Source organism: Panulirus ornatus, chromosome 10 (assembly GCF_036320965.1).
Source record: "Panulirus ornatus isolate Po-2019 chromosome 10, ASM3632096v1, whole genome shotgun sequence".
NCBI classification, from domain to species: domain Eukaryota; kingdom Metazoa; phylum Arthropoda; class Malacostraca; order Decapoda; family Palinuridae; genus Panulirus; species Panulirus ornatus.
This window is the reverse complement of record NC_092233.1, coordinates 64,625,046-64,642,026: the sequence shown is the minus strand read 5'-3', so window position 1 is coordinate 64,642,026 and position 16,981 is coordinate 64,625,046. Positions and strand designations below refer to the sequence as shown.

Sequence of the window (16,981 nt, the reverse complement as noted above, 5' to 3'; positions counted from 1 at the left end):
GTGAAAATGAGAAAAAGAGAGAGAGAGAGAGAGAGAGAGAGAGAGAGAGAGAGAGAGAGAGAGAGAGAGAGAGAGAGAGAGAGAGGGGGGGGGGGGGAGCCGATGAGAGGGAGGAAATAGCAGTGAAGACCTGATGGTCCATGACGAGGTTACTTGCTGGAGGACAGTAATAGCGTTCGAGACTCATAACCTTATACAAGCCACTACCAAGAGAGTAGCGCAGGAGACGGAGGAAGGAAGGAAGGAAGGAAGGAGACAAGTAATGTAATATTACAGGAGCACAACAACAAGGAACTGGCGGATGGGAAGACCTGATGAGACACTTATAACAGGAAATAACTGAATAAATTTACGCTACTATTTAAATTGGAGTAAAATTCTGATTACAAAGTTCACCTGTAAGGCGTAAAATGTACGTCAAGGCGAGGTCCTTTTAACTGTACGACGAAGCGTTCATCAATACGCGCCTTCATACGACCGCATAGCATAGGGTGACTGAGAACTGAACTCAGATCTTAAACTTAAAGCAAGGCGTGTTAGGCCCCAGACGCGGAAGGTACAAAAAAGGACCTTCCTGCACATGGACTTTAAAATGACCACACATGCCTTGTTTACTTGTGGCTTTGCATTCCAACTCTAGGAAATAAACGTAAATATCTACATGTCATACATATAATCATATAAATATACATGTCATACATATAAATATACGTGGATGAGTAATGTTGAGGTCAGCGGGCATTACTGAGTTGTGTTTTATACGACGAGCGTGCAGTGAAGATGTTGACGGGTATAAACCTGTTGTGAATGGCAGCTGTAGGATGTCTGATAAGGTCTTGCTAATGGGGAATGTGAAGGTTTGCTTTAGTTTTTGGAGAAAAAAAGAAAAAAAAGTACGTGTAGGAGGGAAGCTCTGAGAGTTATTGAGCCAAGACTAGAAGCCTGTGTGCAGATAACATGAGAGATCGATTGACGAAGGGCATTGGATGACAGCAGATGCAACAATGGGAGTGGAGGAAGAGCCGTTGATGTGCGGTGCACAACGACACTGGGATATGGCCGTCTGAGAAAGGGTAGTCTGTGGTGGAGTCAGGAAACTGTTCGTAAAAGAGAAAAGACATGTATATGAACGGTATCGTCAAGGAATGACTGGGAAGTGTACATGAGAAAGGAGCAAGAGGTCAAGAGATAAGTACTGTAGCTGAAGAAGAGGGCGAACGAGGGTGGGAGAATATCGAAGAACTTTATAAAGAATAAGAAACTGTTTTAGAAGGTGAATAGTGTAAGGGGAACAAAAGAACAAATGGGAACAACAGCGAAAGAATTAGCTGGGCATGTGGTAACAAGTAGAGGAAGAAAAGAGATGGTGTGAAGGACCGCGTTAGATGATGGGGTGGCCAATGTGGCGTATTCTGGATGAAGTGGGATGCGGAATGAGTCATGGCAAATGGCATAGTGAAAAAAGAGGCGGAAGAGAGAGCCTTTCGGAAATTAAAGTTTGAAAAAGCAACAGGACTGATTGATCATTCTGAATAATCTGCCGCGTCATCATCGAAAGGGGTCATTAGAAGAGTTCATATTTTCATAATCAAAGTATATATGAAATTTTAGACGAGCAAATATACTATATATATATATATATATATATATATATATATATATATATATATATATATATATATATATATATATATATATTTTCTTTTCTTTCACACTATTCGCCATTTCCCGCATTAGCGAGGTAGCGCCAAGAACAGAGGACCGGGCCCCTGAGGGAACATCCTAACCCGGCCCCCCTCTCTGTTCCTTCTTTTGGAAAAAAATTAAAAAATAATAGAGAGGGGAGGATTTCCAGCCCCCCGCTCCCTCCCCTTTTAGTCGCCTTCTACGACACGCAGGGAATACGTGGGAAGTATTCTTTCTCCCCTATCCCCAGGGATAGGGGAGAAAGAATACTTCCCACGCATTCCTCACGTGTCGTAGAAGGCGACTAAAGGGGACGGGAGCGGTGGGCTAGAAACCCTCCCCTCCTTGTATTTTAACTTTCTAAATATATATATATATATATATATATATATATATATATATATATATATATATATATATATATATGGTTATATAATGTTATATGGTTGCGAGGCGTGGCCAATAGATAGGGTTGTGCGGAAGAGGGTGGATGTGTTGGAAATGAGATGCTTGAAGACAGTATGTGGTGTGAGGTGGTTTGATCGAGTAAGTAATGAAAGAGTAATAAAGATGTGTGGTAATAAAGAGTGGGTTGAGAGAGCAGAAGAGGGTGTATTGAAATGGTTTGGTCACATGGATGGTGGTCACATGGATAGAATGAGTGAGGAAAAATTGACAAAGAGGATATATGTGTCAGAGGAGGAAGGAATGAGAAGTGGAAGACCAAATTGGAGGTGGAAGGAGGAATGAAAAAGATTTTGAGCGATCGGGGCCTGAACATGCAGGAGGGTGAAAGGCGTGCAAGATATAGAGTGATTTGGAACGATGTGGTATACCGGGGTCGACGTGCTGTCAATGGATAGAACCAGGGCATGTGAAGCGTCTGGGGCAAACCATGGAAAGTTTTGTGGGGCCTGGATGTGGAAAGGGAGCTGTGGTTTAGGTGTATTATACATGACAGCTAGAGACTGAGAGTGAACGAATGTGGCCTATGTTGTCTTTTCCTAGCGCTACCTCGCGTGCATGCAGGGGGAGGGGGTGTCATTTTCATGTGTGGCGGGGTGGCGACGGGAATGAATAAAGGCAGCAAGTATGAATTATATACATGTTTATAAATGTATATGTCAGTGTATGTATAAATATGTATACGTTGAAATGTATAGGTATGTATATGTGCGTGTGCGGACGTGTATGTATATACGTGTGTATGTGGGTGAGTTGGGCCATTCCGTCTGTTTCCTTGCACTACCTTGCTAACGCGGGAGACCGACAAAGTATAATAAATAAACATGAATGAATATATATATATATATATATATATATATATATATATATATATATATATATATATATATATATATATATATATATATATATTCTATATCTATTTATTTTGCTTTGTCGCTGTCTCCCGCGTTTGCGAGGTAGCGCAAGGAAACAGACGAAAGAATGGCCCAACCCACCCCCATACACAATGTATATACATACACGTCCACACACGCAAATATACATACCTATACATCTCAATGTACACATATATATACACACACAGACATACATATATACCCATGCACACAAATCACACTGTCTGCCTTTATTCATTCCCATCGCCACCTCTCCACACATGGAATACCATCCCCCTCCCCCCTCATGTGTGCGAGGTAGCACTAGGAAAAGACAACAAAGGCCCCATTTGTTCACACTCAGTCTCTAGCTGTCATGCAATAATGCCCGAAACCACAGCTCCCTTTCCACATCCAGGCCCCACACAACTTTCCATGGTTTACCCCAGACGCTTCACATGCCCTGATTCAATCCACTGACAGCACCTCAACCCCGGTATACCACATCGATCCAATTCACTCTATTCACCCTCCTGCATGTTCAGGCCCCGATCACACAAAATCTTTTTCACTCCATCTTTCCACCTCCAATTTGGTCTCCCACTTCTCCTCGTTCCCTCCACCTCCGACACATATATCCTCTTGGTCAATCTTTCCTCACTCATTCTCTCCATGTGACCAAACCATTTCATCAAAACACCCTCTTCTGCTCTCTCAACCACGTTCTTTTTATTTCCACACATCTCTCTTACCCTTACATTACTTACTCGATCAAACCACCTCACACCACACATTGTCCTCAAACATCTCATTTCCAGCACATCCACCCTCCTGCGCACAACTCTATCCATAGCCCACGCCTCGCAACCATACAACATTGTTGGAACCACTATTCCTTCAAACATACCCATTTTTGCTTTCCGAGATAATGTTCTCGACTTCCACACATTCTTCAAGGCTCCCAGGATTTTCGCTCCCTCCCCCACCCTATGATTCACTTCCGCTTCCATGGTTCCATCCGCTGCCAGATCCACTCCCAGATATCTAAAACACTTTACTTCCTCCAGTTTTTCTCCATTCAAACTTACCTCCCAATTGACTTGACCCTCAACCCTACTGTACCTAATAACCTTGCTCTTATTCACATTTACTCTTAACTTTCTTCTTTCACACACTTTACCAAACTCAGTCACCAGCTTCTGCAGTTTCTCACATGAATCAGCCACCAGCGCTGTGTCATCAGCGAACAACAACTGACTCACTTCCCAAGCTCTCTCATCCACAACAGACTTCATACTTGCCTCTCTTTCCAAAACTCTTGCATTCACCTCCCTAACAACCCCATCCATAAACAAATTAAACAACCATGGAGACATCACACACCCCTGCCGCAAATCTACATTCACTGAGAACCAATCACTTTCCTCTCTTCCTACACGTACACATGCCTTACATCCTCGATAAAAACTTTTCACTGCTTCTAACAACTTGCCTCCCACACCATATATTCTTAATACCTTCCACAGAGCATCTCTATCAACTCTATCATATGCCTTCTCCAGATCCATAAATGCTACATACAAATCCATTTGCTGTTCTAAGTATTTCTCACATACATTCTTCAAAGCAAACACCTGATCCACACATCCTCTACCACTTCTGAAACCACACTGCTCTTCCCCAATCTGATGCTCTGTACATGCCTTCACCCTCTCAATCAATACCCTCCCATATAATTTGCCAGGAATACTCAACAAACTTATACCTCTGTAATTTGAGCACTCACTCTTATCCCCTTTGCCTTTGTACAATGGCACTATGCACGCATTCCGCCAATCCTCAGGCACCTCACCATGAGTCATACATACATTAAATAACCTTACCAACCAGTCAACAATACAGTCACCCCCTTTTTTAATAAATTCCACTGCAATACCATCCAAAACTGCTGCCTTGCCGGCTTCCATCTTCCGCAAAGCTTTTACTACCTCTTCTCTGTTTACCAAATCATTTTCCCTAACCCTCTCACTTTGCACACCACCTCGACCAAAACACCCTATATCTGCCACTCTATCATCAAACACATTCAACAAACCTTCAAAATACTCACTCCATCTCCTCACATCACCACTACTTGTTATCACCTCACCATTTGCGCCCTTCACTGAAGTTCCCATTTATTTACCTTCTTCCAGAACATCTTTTTATTCTCCCTAAAATTTAATGATACTCTCTCACCCCAACTCTCATATATACATACATACATATATATATATATATATATATATATATATATATATATATATATATATATATATATATATATATATATATATCCCTGGGGATAGGGGAGAAAGAATACTTCCCACGTTTTCCCTGCGTGTCGTAGAAGGCGACTAAAAGGGAAGGGAGCGGGGGGCTGGAAATCCTCCCCTCTCGTTTTTTTTTTCTTTCTTTTTTAATTTTCCAAAAGAATGAACAGAGAAGGGGGCCAGGTGAGGATATTCCCTCAAAGGCCCAGTCTTCTGTTCTTAACGCTACCTCGCTATCGCGGGAAATGGCGAATAGTATGAAAAGAAAAAAAAAAGAAAAAAAAAAAAAAAAATATATATATATATATATATATATATATATATATATATATATATATATATATAGTGGCAGAAATAGGGTGTTTAGGTCAAGGTGGTGTGCGAAGTGAGAGGGTAAGGGAGAATGGTTTGGTAAACAGAGAAGAGGTAGTGGTAGCTTTGTGGAAGATGAAAGCCAGCAAGGTGGCGGGTTTGGATGGTATTGCAGTGGAATTTATTAAAAAAAAGGGGTGACTGGTTGGTGAAGATATTCAATGTATGTATGACTCATGGCGAAGTGCCTGAGGACTGGCGGAATGCATGCATTATGCCATTGTACAAAGACAAAGGGGATAAAGGTGAGCGTTCAAATTACAGAGGTATAAGTTTGTTGAGTATTCCCGGGAAATTATATGGGGGGGGGGGGTATTGATTGAGAAGGTGAAGGCATGTACAGAGCATCACATTGGGGAAGAGCAGTGTGCTTTCAGAAGTGGAAGAGGATGTGTGGATCAGGTGTTTGCTTTCAAGAATTTATGTGAGAAATACTTAGAAAAACAAATGGACTTGTATGTAGCATTTATCGATCTGGAGAAGGTATATGATAGAGTTGATAGAGATGCTCTGTGAAAGGTATTAAGAATATCTGGTGTGGGAGGCAAGTTGCTAGAAAAAGGAAAAAGTTTTTATCGAGGATGTAAGGCATGAGTACGAGTATGAAGAGAGGAAAGTGATTGGTTCCCAATGAATGTCGGTTTGCGGCTGGGGTGCGTGATGTCTCCATGATTGTTCAATTTGTTTATGGATGGGGTTGTTAGTGAGATGAATGCAAGAGTTTTGGAGAGAGGGGCAAGTATACAGTCTGTTGTGGATGAGAGGGCTTGGGAAGTGAGTCAGTTGTTGTTCGCTGATGATACAGCGCTGGTGGCTGATTCATGTGAGAACCTGCAGAAGCTGGTGACTGACTTTAGTAAATTGTGTGAAAGAAGAAAGCTGAGAGTAAGTGTGAATAAGAACACGGTTTTTAGGTATACTAGGGTTGAGGGACAAGTCAACTGGAAGGTAAGTTTGAATGAAGAAAAACTGGAGGAAGTGAAGTGTTTTAGATATCTGGGAGTGGATTTGGCAGCGGATGGAACCATGGAAGCGGAAGTGAGTCACAGGGTGGGGAAGGGGGCGAACGTTCTAGGAGTGTTGAAGAATGTGTGGAAGGCGAGAACATTATCTCGGAGAGCAAAAATGGATATGTTTGAGTGGTTCCAACAATGTTATATGTATACGAGGCGTGAGCTATAGATAGGGTTGTGCGGAGGAGGGTGGATGTGCTGGAAATGAGATGTTTGAGGACAATATGTGGTGTGCGGTGGTTTGACCGAAAAAGTAATGAAAGGGTAAGAGAGATGTGTGGCAAAAAAAAAAAAAAGTGTGGTTGAGAGAGCAGAAGAGGGTGTATTGAAATGGTCTGGTCACATGGAAAAAATGAGTGAGGAAAGATTGACTAAGAGGATATATGTGTCAGAAGTGGAGGGAACGAGAAGTGGAGACCGAATTGGAAGTGGAAAGATGGAGTGGAAAAGATTTTGAGCGATCGGGGCCTGAACATGCAGGAGGGTGAAAGGCGTGCAAGGAACAGAATGAATTGGAACGATGTGGTATACCGGGGTCGACATGCTGTCAATGGATTGAACCAGGGTATGTAAAGCGTCTGGGGTAAACCATGGAAAGTTTTGTGGGGCCTGGATGTGGAAAGGGAGCTGTGGTTTCGGTGCATTGACAGCTAGAGACTGAGTGTGAACGTGAATGTAAGGGAAAAGCGGCATGGGAAGTGAATTAGAAGGTGCTTGCAGATGACACAGTGCTGGTGGCAGACTCCAAACAGAAACTCTAAAAGCTGATGACAGAATTTTGGAGTGTGTGTGAGAGGAGAAAGCTGAGACTGAATGTGAACAAAAGTAAGGCACTGAGGGGCAGCAGGTGGATGAGAAAGGATGGTCCAAGTCGAATGGGATGGAGGAAGTGGAGTGCTTTAGATACCTGGAAGTGGATTTGGCAGTCGATGGAACAATGGGAACTGAAGTAAGTCAAAGGGTGATAGAGGAGACTAAAGTCTTCTGTGCACTGAACAATGTATGTAGGGAGGGGTCATTGACCGTCAGGGCAAAAATGTAAGGTATGATGTTAAGGACAGTATTGTATGGACGTGTCTTAAAGCAAAAGAGTGGAAGTGGGTGGATGGATATTTTGGAAGCAAGAAAGCCAGAGGAGAACATGCAGGTAATACATGTATTCGAAGGGGAGGCTGAGGTAAGAATGAGTAAAAACGAAGCCTGTGAATAAAGGAGTTTGTGTCAGCAAACACGAGGTCCCACCCCACCCCGAGTTAAAGGCAACTTACAGCTTGTAAGTGGACCTCCTTCATCATATGAGCTGCAGTCCCTCCCCACGATGGGATTATCCCAGTTGTTATGTTTGTGTCTCTACAAAGAGAAGTGCGCCCGCACGAATTATCTACAAACGTACCGCACGTACGCCTAACTCTCACCATCTTCGCTTGCGGAGCTCCGCAGATGCTCCTGCCAACACGTCAGACGCCAGTTCGCTGAAGGCAACAACGGAAGGGCATGGTAACTGGCATTTGGCTATGTGAAAGGCATCGAGGATCCCACAAGCACCTAATATAAATGGGTTTGTTTGTTTCCACACGGACCCATCTACACCGAGGATAAAGTCCTAAGTGGTAGACCTCAAAGTTTCCCACACTTAGTAAGGAAGAAAAAGAGGTCCCGGGCATCTTATGGTAATAATTCCGTCTTCCATGTCTTTTTCTTTGTAGTTTTCTCCCTTTTATCTACAATGACATCAATGAACGTGCACTTAAGAAAGCACTGATAAGAATCCTCTATCTCTCGGATCAGAAGCTAAAGCTTCTGGTAATATTATGGTTAAACTTGTACATGATCTTGTACATGAATGGGTTAGGTGAGGTAATACTCCTGTGAATGTTGCAAGTAATGTAACCAATTTAAGGATGCCACAAAAATAGCATTAGGCATTTGCTTTTCTAGTCCTTCTCTTGTACATAGATTCATACAAACCCTCATTCCCCAGAGTATATCGCTGGGGCCAGATCAACAACAATAGCTTCCAAGGACCACAGTCCAGAAATAGCAGTGTGTAACTCACTACAACCCTATAATATACATACAAACACACGAGTCACTGTATCATGAAGGTTACCGTCCGTTACCACAACTCGTCTGAATATCAAAATATAACCCAAAGAACCACTTTCATCCCCACAGGACACGGGCAGAGATGTAAACCGTTCCTCTTGATGCGAAGGTGAGCGAAAGTTAATCATGGCCCGAAAGACGGGAGGCTTTTGACGATGACCAACACAAGAGGCACAGGTGGAGGAGGCTGAAGAGTTGAGAGGCGAGGGGGAGACGAGAAGAGCTGTGAGGGGACACACGTCCACTCCCTTCTCGTTCAGGGAACCACTACCATCACAGGCACACGTCCATCACCTTCATCCCTCATCAGTCATGTCTCTTACTCCATCACCTGCCCCCACCGTGTGTTACACCTGAACCCCAGTCGCTCTTACTTTTAGGTGCAGCTGTATCCCAGCAGCCCTTACCGTGTGGTACAACTGTACCCAACGAAACAGCCTCACAGTGTGGTACAACGGTACCCTACCCCAGCAGCCCTCACCGTGTGGTATATCTGTCCTCCAGCAGCCTTAACCGTGAGGCGCAGCTGTTCACATCTACATATTTCCGTCATCTGAGGCTTCATGCACTCACTTAACTTCTACCGACACAAAAGCAGAAAATTTTCGGAGTCCCTCCATGACATCCATATGCAAGAGTCACGGGTACTCAGAAGAGAAAAAAATCCTTGAGGAGAGAGAGAGAGAGAGAGAGAGAGAGAGAGAGAGAGAGAGAGAGAGAGAGAGAGAGAGAGAGAGAGAGAGAGAGAGAGAGACCAGAGGTTGGTGAAGTTTGGAAACTGATTTGTTGTCTTGCATAGGCCGAGTGCGAGGTGTGCGTCGCCATGGTAACCTGCAGCAGCGGCCGTGAAGGAGGGTTGGGGGGCCAGCTCGCGGGACACACACACACACACACACACACACACACACACACACACACACACACACACACACACTCTGGCCCGTCCGTTGCTGCTGGTCATCACTGTAGGCCTACCCTGCGCGCCGCTCCTCAACCCCACCACGCACCCTCCATCACCACCACGCACACACCACCACCACGCACCGTCCACAGCTCATGATACCGCATCACACACACACACACACACACACACACACACACACACACACACAATTGTACCATTCGGCATCATGCTGCCCTCCAGCAGCATCTACAAGTCCCTCCCGCTGGACATGCAGCATGTGGGTGTCGGAAGGAGGCGTTCCCGGGACGGTATGGAACGGAGTGAGGGAGTTACGCGAGGGCCGGCCGGCCTGGATGACTATTGTGCCTCACTTGGAGATCGACTCTCAACATCGTGGACTGGAAAGCTGCCGTTACCGCCCTGCCTACTGCTGGTGTCTGTGGTGCCGCCCTCGGCCACCAGCCTATTGCTGTTGTCAACGATGGCAGCACCTGGGGCGGCGGCTGCGTCTCGATAGGTAAAGGTGTGTGTCTGGGATGAAAGCGGGTCGAGTACAGGAACAGATGGGAGTGAGGATGGCAAGGTTAGGGTCAGGTGGCGGGAGATACCACTATTCTTCAGGCAGGTGGACGGCTAATGAGAACCATCAGTAATAACAACATGGATCTTAATCAACTCAGCACGGTTAATGTAACGCTTCGTGGTAGACCCGCGTCTGCATTCCAGTACCGTCCGTAGCCACAGGACAATAATCGTGCTGATAATGTCGTCATCGCCAGTGACTACGTTGGACACCTCCAACGCCGCTGTGGCGAACTTCGCACAGCGATAAAGCCAATCTAAACGTCTGATAGGCCGAAGGGATTCATACAGCAGTACGTCAGCTGGATCACCTTCACCTTACAATGCCTGAACAAATGATGGACCACGACCTGTTAAGCACGCTATCAGGCACAGGTGCACAGACGACGTACACCCCTAGGCAGGTACAGGTACGCAGACGTACATCCGAGCAGGTACAGATGCGCGGACAGACACGTTAAGCAAGCACAGGTGCGCGGACGGTCACCTCCAAGCAGGCACAGTACGCGTATGTGAACAAAGTTTACAGTGTGTCCTCTGTCTCGCAGGGCAAAGATGTGACAGGACACACAAGCCACTAGGGTACAGATATGAGAATGATTATAAAACAAATGCAAACCACTATAGGAAGAGCTAGTGACGGGGATGGCCACCGGAGACAAAACAAATATCAGCAGAAGCAGTAATAGCAGCAGCAACAGCACCTCTTATTCCCAGGAAGTTAAACCCACCCATCTATGTCGAGTCGCTCCCGCGGAAGGCGATCTCCTGCAAGTCCTGGAAAATTAACTCCAATTGGAAACTTCTCTCGGTCCTGGTCGATAAATGGGTCCCTGGCGTAGTGATACAATCATACATACATATACATGTATAGCATATAGTACATATATGCATAGTATATAGTAAATAATTCACTCTTTCCCACGTACGCCTTACATCATCCTGCATGATCAGGCTTCGATAACTCGGAACATCATTCCAATTTGTCCTCGGTCAACCTTGCTTCCTCCCCTTGCTCACTTCCCATACACATGTCCTCTTAGTTAAAGTCTCCCCTCAATCATTCTCTCCACAAATCCAAACCATATCAGCACATCGTTTTCACCTCTCTCAATTATACTCTTCGCACTACCACACCTCTCTCTTACCATGTCGTTTCTTACTCGACCAACCCTCTCAACAATGAATATCGTCCTCAAGCATTTTATATCTACCTTCCGTACGTTTTCAATTAGGATCCACCCCTGGTATCCATACAACACCGTCAGGACTGCTGTATTATCAAACACACTCACCTATGCCCTCACAGACAATGACCTCTCTTTCCACACACTCCTCAATGCACCCAGGGCCTTAGCCCCCCTCCCTCACCTACCCTACCGTTCACTTCAGCTCCCCAGCTATCATGGTTCTATCAGATGTCATGTCTATTCCTAGTGATCTAAAACACCTTAATTCTTCGAAGTTCATACACAACCAGACTGACCTGTCTCTCCCATGCAAACGTCACTGCTTTACTTTTACTCTCATCAATATTCAACTTCCTCTTTTCTCATACTCTCTAAACTTAGACCTCACCTGCTGCAGTTTCTCACACGAGTTTGCCACCGAAGCCGTGTCATTTGCGAACAGCGAACATGACCCAAGACCCCTCTCCCACACCTCCGACTGATTACTTGCAAACAAGCCTTACTACTTCTTACAGCTCTTCTCTTACATCAAATATTCATAATAACTTCTAAAAAGCATCTCTATGAGCCTTATAATATGCTGAATCCAGATCCACAAATGACACATACAAATCCTTATCTTTCTACAAATATTTTCATACAGATCCTTCAAAGCAAACACCTACCATTCCTGAAGCCATAAGGTTCCTCCCTAATCTGATGCTCTCTGCATGCCACCATCCTCTCAATCATCACTCTCCCTCACAACATTAATCACCCTTGCCTTTATGCACTGGCTAGCATAAAACAGAGACCAAAATATGTTGGTCAGCAGTAATATCATGTGTGTGTGTGTGTGTGTGTGTGTGTGTGTGTGTGTGTGTGTGTGTGTGTGTGTGTGTGTGTCAACGCGATAAAAGATGTTTCTCCGCACCAGCTGCCCTTAACCACCTGCTCTTCACCAGGTGTCGCCACCGGTAGCACTGTCATCCTCACCACCGCCCTGGTTGACATCGCCCTTCCACATCACCTCCCTCCACTTGAAAGAGAATTTTTTTTTTCCTGTCTGTGTTGGTGTGTCGGCCCTTCCCACCTGAGTATCTGCCACACACACACACACACACACACACACACACACACACACACACAAACACTCATCGTCCGGATCCAAAGCAGCTTTAACTACGGGAGCACGACGGTACGACCCTTGGGCACGACGTTATGACCCATGGGCAAGACGGTACTACAACTGGTTAGGAGGGTCTAGCCTTTTTGGCATCGTACGCAAAGGTTGTCCCGCCGTACTAAAGGATCGTCCCACCGTACCCAAGTGTCGTTCCGTCGTGTTCGAGAGTCGTTCGTCGCGCTCAAAGGTCGTACCATCATATTCAAGGGTCGTGTCGTCGTGCTCAAGGGGTCGTAACCATAGGACGCTCCAAAAACCTTCAAGGTTGTAGACAAGCCTGCGCTGCCATGCATACCGCACTACAAGCTGGATATGCTAAGTACTTGTAACACATGCAGTCCTGCCTCAACGGTAAGCTGCTGCCATGTACCTCCCTCAGCCCGGCTGGTACATACTGTGTCTGAGCGTTACAAATGTTTCTAATTTCCACGTCAATTAAATGTCTCTCTTGTTTAAGTGTTTCACGCTACATCCAGTATGTAATGAGTGAGTAAAACTGTTAATCGAATTGTTACGTGGAGTTACACATGATGCCGTCCGACGTCCCTACTCTGCCGCCCACCACAGCCGCTGCTGCCCACTACACCCCACCACAGCCGCCGCCATCATCTCCCCGATATCTACTGCTCACCACAGCTGCCGGCACCTTCCCCATGCCGCCCCAACAACAGAGGCCAGGAATCACATGGTGGCAGCGCATTCAGCAGACTGATTCGTCAGACGTGGTGCTTCGCGGCCACTCCCGGTTTCCTCCAGCCGATAGTGACAACGCTCAGGGAGGGAGGGTGGCAGAAAGTGAGGGTTGCAGGGATGTAGGGGTGCCAGGAAGGCAGGCAGGCAGGCAGGGAGGGAGGGAGGGAGAGATGCAGAAAAAAGGTGTGATGGGCCTAAGTGAAGAGGGGAGGGACGGACCAGGGTGTGGGGGAGGAGAGGACTGCGGGAAAATCAATAATGAAGGCAGTGCAGAGTAAAGCAGCCTTGGTCGATAGTGAAGAGTGCAGTGTAGCAAGGCCTCCCTCCACTCGGCCCCCTCACGGCCAAGGTCTACCTCTTACAACTAGGAGGCCTAACCACTCTCTCCCTAACCGCCTCTCTCTACGTGGCGACATTATCATCGTCTAACCCATCGTTACACATGACAATTACCTTCAGCGTTTGCCGCAGCAGTGTGATCGGGAAGCACACTTGTACTTTCCTAAATACGAATCTCTAGTCATCTGTACCGTTCATAAGAAGGTCTCCAACCCGACTAATATTCACCTGGCCAAGTCCTACCTCCATCCACACCACCACCACCATCACATTCTCTCACCATCCTATCTTTCACCACTTCTCTCTCTCTCTCTCTCTCTCTCTCTCTCTCTCTCTCTCTCTCTCTCTCTCTCTCTCTCTCTCTCTCTCTCTCCAACACCACCAAAGTCTCCATTACCTGAGCTTATCATCATTACAACTATATCACTTCCTGCCACCGCAATCAACATATCCTTACAAACACAGTCTCACTCTGCCTCTATCATAACACTTCCACTTTCTACCACTGTCACCAACTACTACTTTATCATTTGTCTCCATCAATGCAGACAACGATTTGCGGACAATTTACCTGCCATGTAGCAGATAATCTTGTCCTGCACCATGGGGCCCTAATTCATCTGTCCTCTCCACGTGCCATCACCACCATAGTCTTACCACTTGACAATTGTACCGTCATGCTCATGGGTCGTGCCACCATGAGTCGTAATGAAGAGCTAATGGAAGGGAAAAAAAACAGATATAACCTAGAGTTTGTGATTACATTTCTATGTTCCTCTACAGTGTAGTCCAGCGGCACAGCCCGGGGCGGCAACCGAAGCAGCAATTCGCCTGCTGTGCACCGCTTTTAACAACCTTATCTTCGGTCACTGACGTGTGACTAACACACACCTTCAGGAGGCCGGATTGGCTAATCCCATCACAACGACCGGCAGAAGGCCCTAGAGGCCTACAGCACGTGCGACACCACCACATCTCCCCACCAGCAACTCACCCGGATGTAGCGACCCACACCATCAGAGCAGGACCCGATGGCTGGACTTGGCCCGCTGAACCACCAGTCATGGATCTGTCATGAAAAGGTTACACATCACCACGACCCACCCATAAGGTTAACCAACATGCTACCATGTTCCAACTTAAGACGAGTTGACTCAAGTTCACAAACTTAGGGAGTCTTGGATGCCGGTCTTGTGTCTCCGTCAGAGTCATCATACCCCGAGCATCATCCCATCATACTCCAGGCCTGCAGCTGATGAAGACCACCAAATTTCCTTAGAGAGAGAGAGAGAGAGAGAGAGAGAGAGAGAGAGAGAGAGAGAGAGAGAGAGAGAGAGAGAGAGAGAGAGAGAGAAATGCCCCCACAGATACCCTTATCAACCTCCTCCCGCTATTTCTTGTTTTTCTGGTTAATATTAATGAGATGAGAAGTTTTTGAGGTTTTATTACTCTTCGCGTAACACTTACTTTTCAATCACTGGATATAAATTTTCTGCGCGAGACCAGCTGGGAGCTGGAGCGGGAATCGTAAAATCCTCATGCTCACCGATTTATGCTAATCACAGCCAATCACGAAGGGGTATTTCCACAAGCACCAGGCACTGGAACCAATCAAAAAACACGGAGAGAAGAGGTCAGATCAGCCAATCTAATAGGGTCAGCCCCGTGGCGGCCGCCCAGTAGAATCCGGATTCGCCGCGACTGGAGGATGGGAGATCTACAAAGTTACGAGCCGAGTGAAAAAGATCTTTTTTTCTTGCTACAGGAAGGTGATGGTGGCTGACGCCATGACAGGCGGCGAATTACTAACGTCAGAAACAGACACAAATGTGACTACCTCGGGAGCCCTAGCTAGGCCTAACACGTGGCTTAGGCCTATACCACACCAACGACAGGATCTGGCGGTGACCCTGCCGTACTAGCAACAGTGACGTAAGGAGTCTACCTGTGACCCTTCACTGCCACTAACAGGAATGAAAGGCATCTGGTAATTACCCTCCAGTGACAGCAACAGTCACGTCGGGGATCTGGCAGTGACCTTACAAAGCTAACAACAGTGCCATATGTGCCATATAGGGTTTGGCAGTGACACCAGTAAGAGTGACGTGTAAGAAGTGGCAATGACCCTTCAATGTCAGTAACAGTGACATACAGGATCTGACAGTGACCCTATAGTGACGTACAGATTCTGATGCAACCCTCCAATGCCATCAACAGTGACGTAAAGGATCTGGTAGTGACCATACAGTGCCAGCAAAAGTGATGAACAGGATCTAAGAGTGATCCACCAGTACCAGCAACAGTGACTCACAGGATCTGGCAGTGACTCTCTAGTGCCAGCAATATTGACGTGGAGAATCTGACAGTGACCCCACAGTGCCATTACGTGACGTTTGGAACCAAGTAGTGACCCTTCAGTGTAGCCAACAGTGACGCAAGGGATTTGGCAGTGACCCTACAGTACCAGCAACTAAAGGAAAGGATCTGGTAGCGACCTTTCAGTGTCAGCAAGTGGTGTGCGGGATCTGGCAGTGATCCTACAGTGCCAGCAACAGTGATATAAATGATCTACAGTGACCCACAGTACCAGTAACAGTGACCTAAAGAACCTGGCAGTAAACCTACCTACAGTACCAGCAACAGTGATATAAAAGATATGCAGTGACCTGTAGTGACACCATGTGACGTATGGGATCTGGTGTTGACCCTGCAGTGCCAGCAACACTGACATACTAGATCTGGCAGTGAACTTACACTGCCAAAAACACTGACAAACTGGAACTGACAGTGACACTGCACAGCCAGCAAATGTGAAGTAAATGATCAAAAAGTAACCCTACAGTGCTGGCAACAGTGACGAAATTGATCTGGTAAAGACCTTACAGTGCCAGACACAGTGAAGTATGAGGCACGTCTGCCGTGTGATGGAGCCAACACGAAGCTCAGAAGTATCCCCCCACTCTCCAACACACACACATACACACACACCACACACCACACAACTAACACAGATGAAGGAAATGAGACAAGAATAAATCCTGTTTAGGAAGACGACACGAGAAATAAAGTATGTGGAAGGCAGACAAGTCTGGCTTCAGAGGACCAGAGTGCGTGTGTGGCCATCAAGACGGGAGACAGACATTACGCGCACCGTCTGCCATACACTCTCCAAAGTCTTGGGATAAAAGACGAATCTTAAACGATTCAATACCTCTCCTTCAGAAGCTGTTGAAACATGAACCTAAAGTCTGAAGAATACAAAAATTATGTCTGTTG

At 46.1% G+C, this 16,981-nt stretch overlaps 1 protein-coding gene across 3 annotated transcripts in view; it reads right to left on the bottom strand.

Annotated features, from left to right (window-relative positions):
• LOC139751041 (uncharacterized) overlaps positions 1-16,981 on the bottom strand; it is a 181,911-nt gene that overhangs the window by 108,830 nt on the left and 56,100 nt on the right. The window lies entirely within an intron of this gene.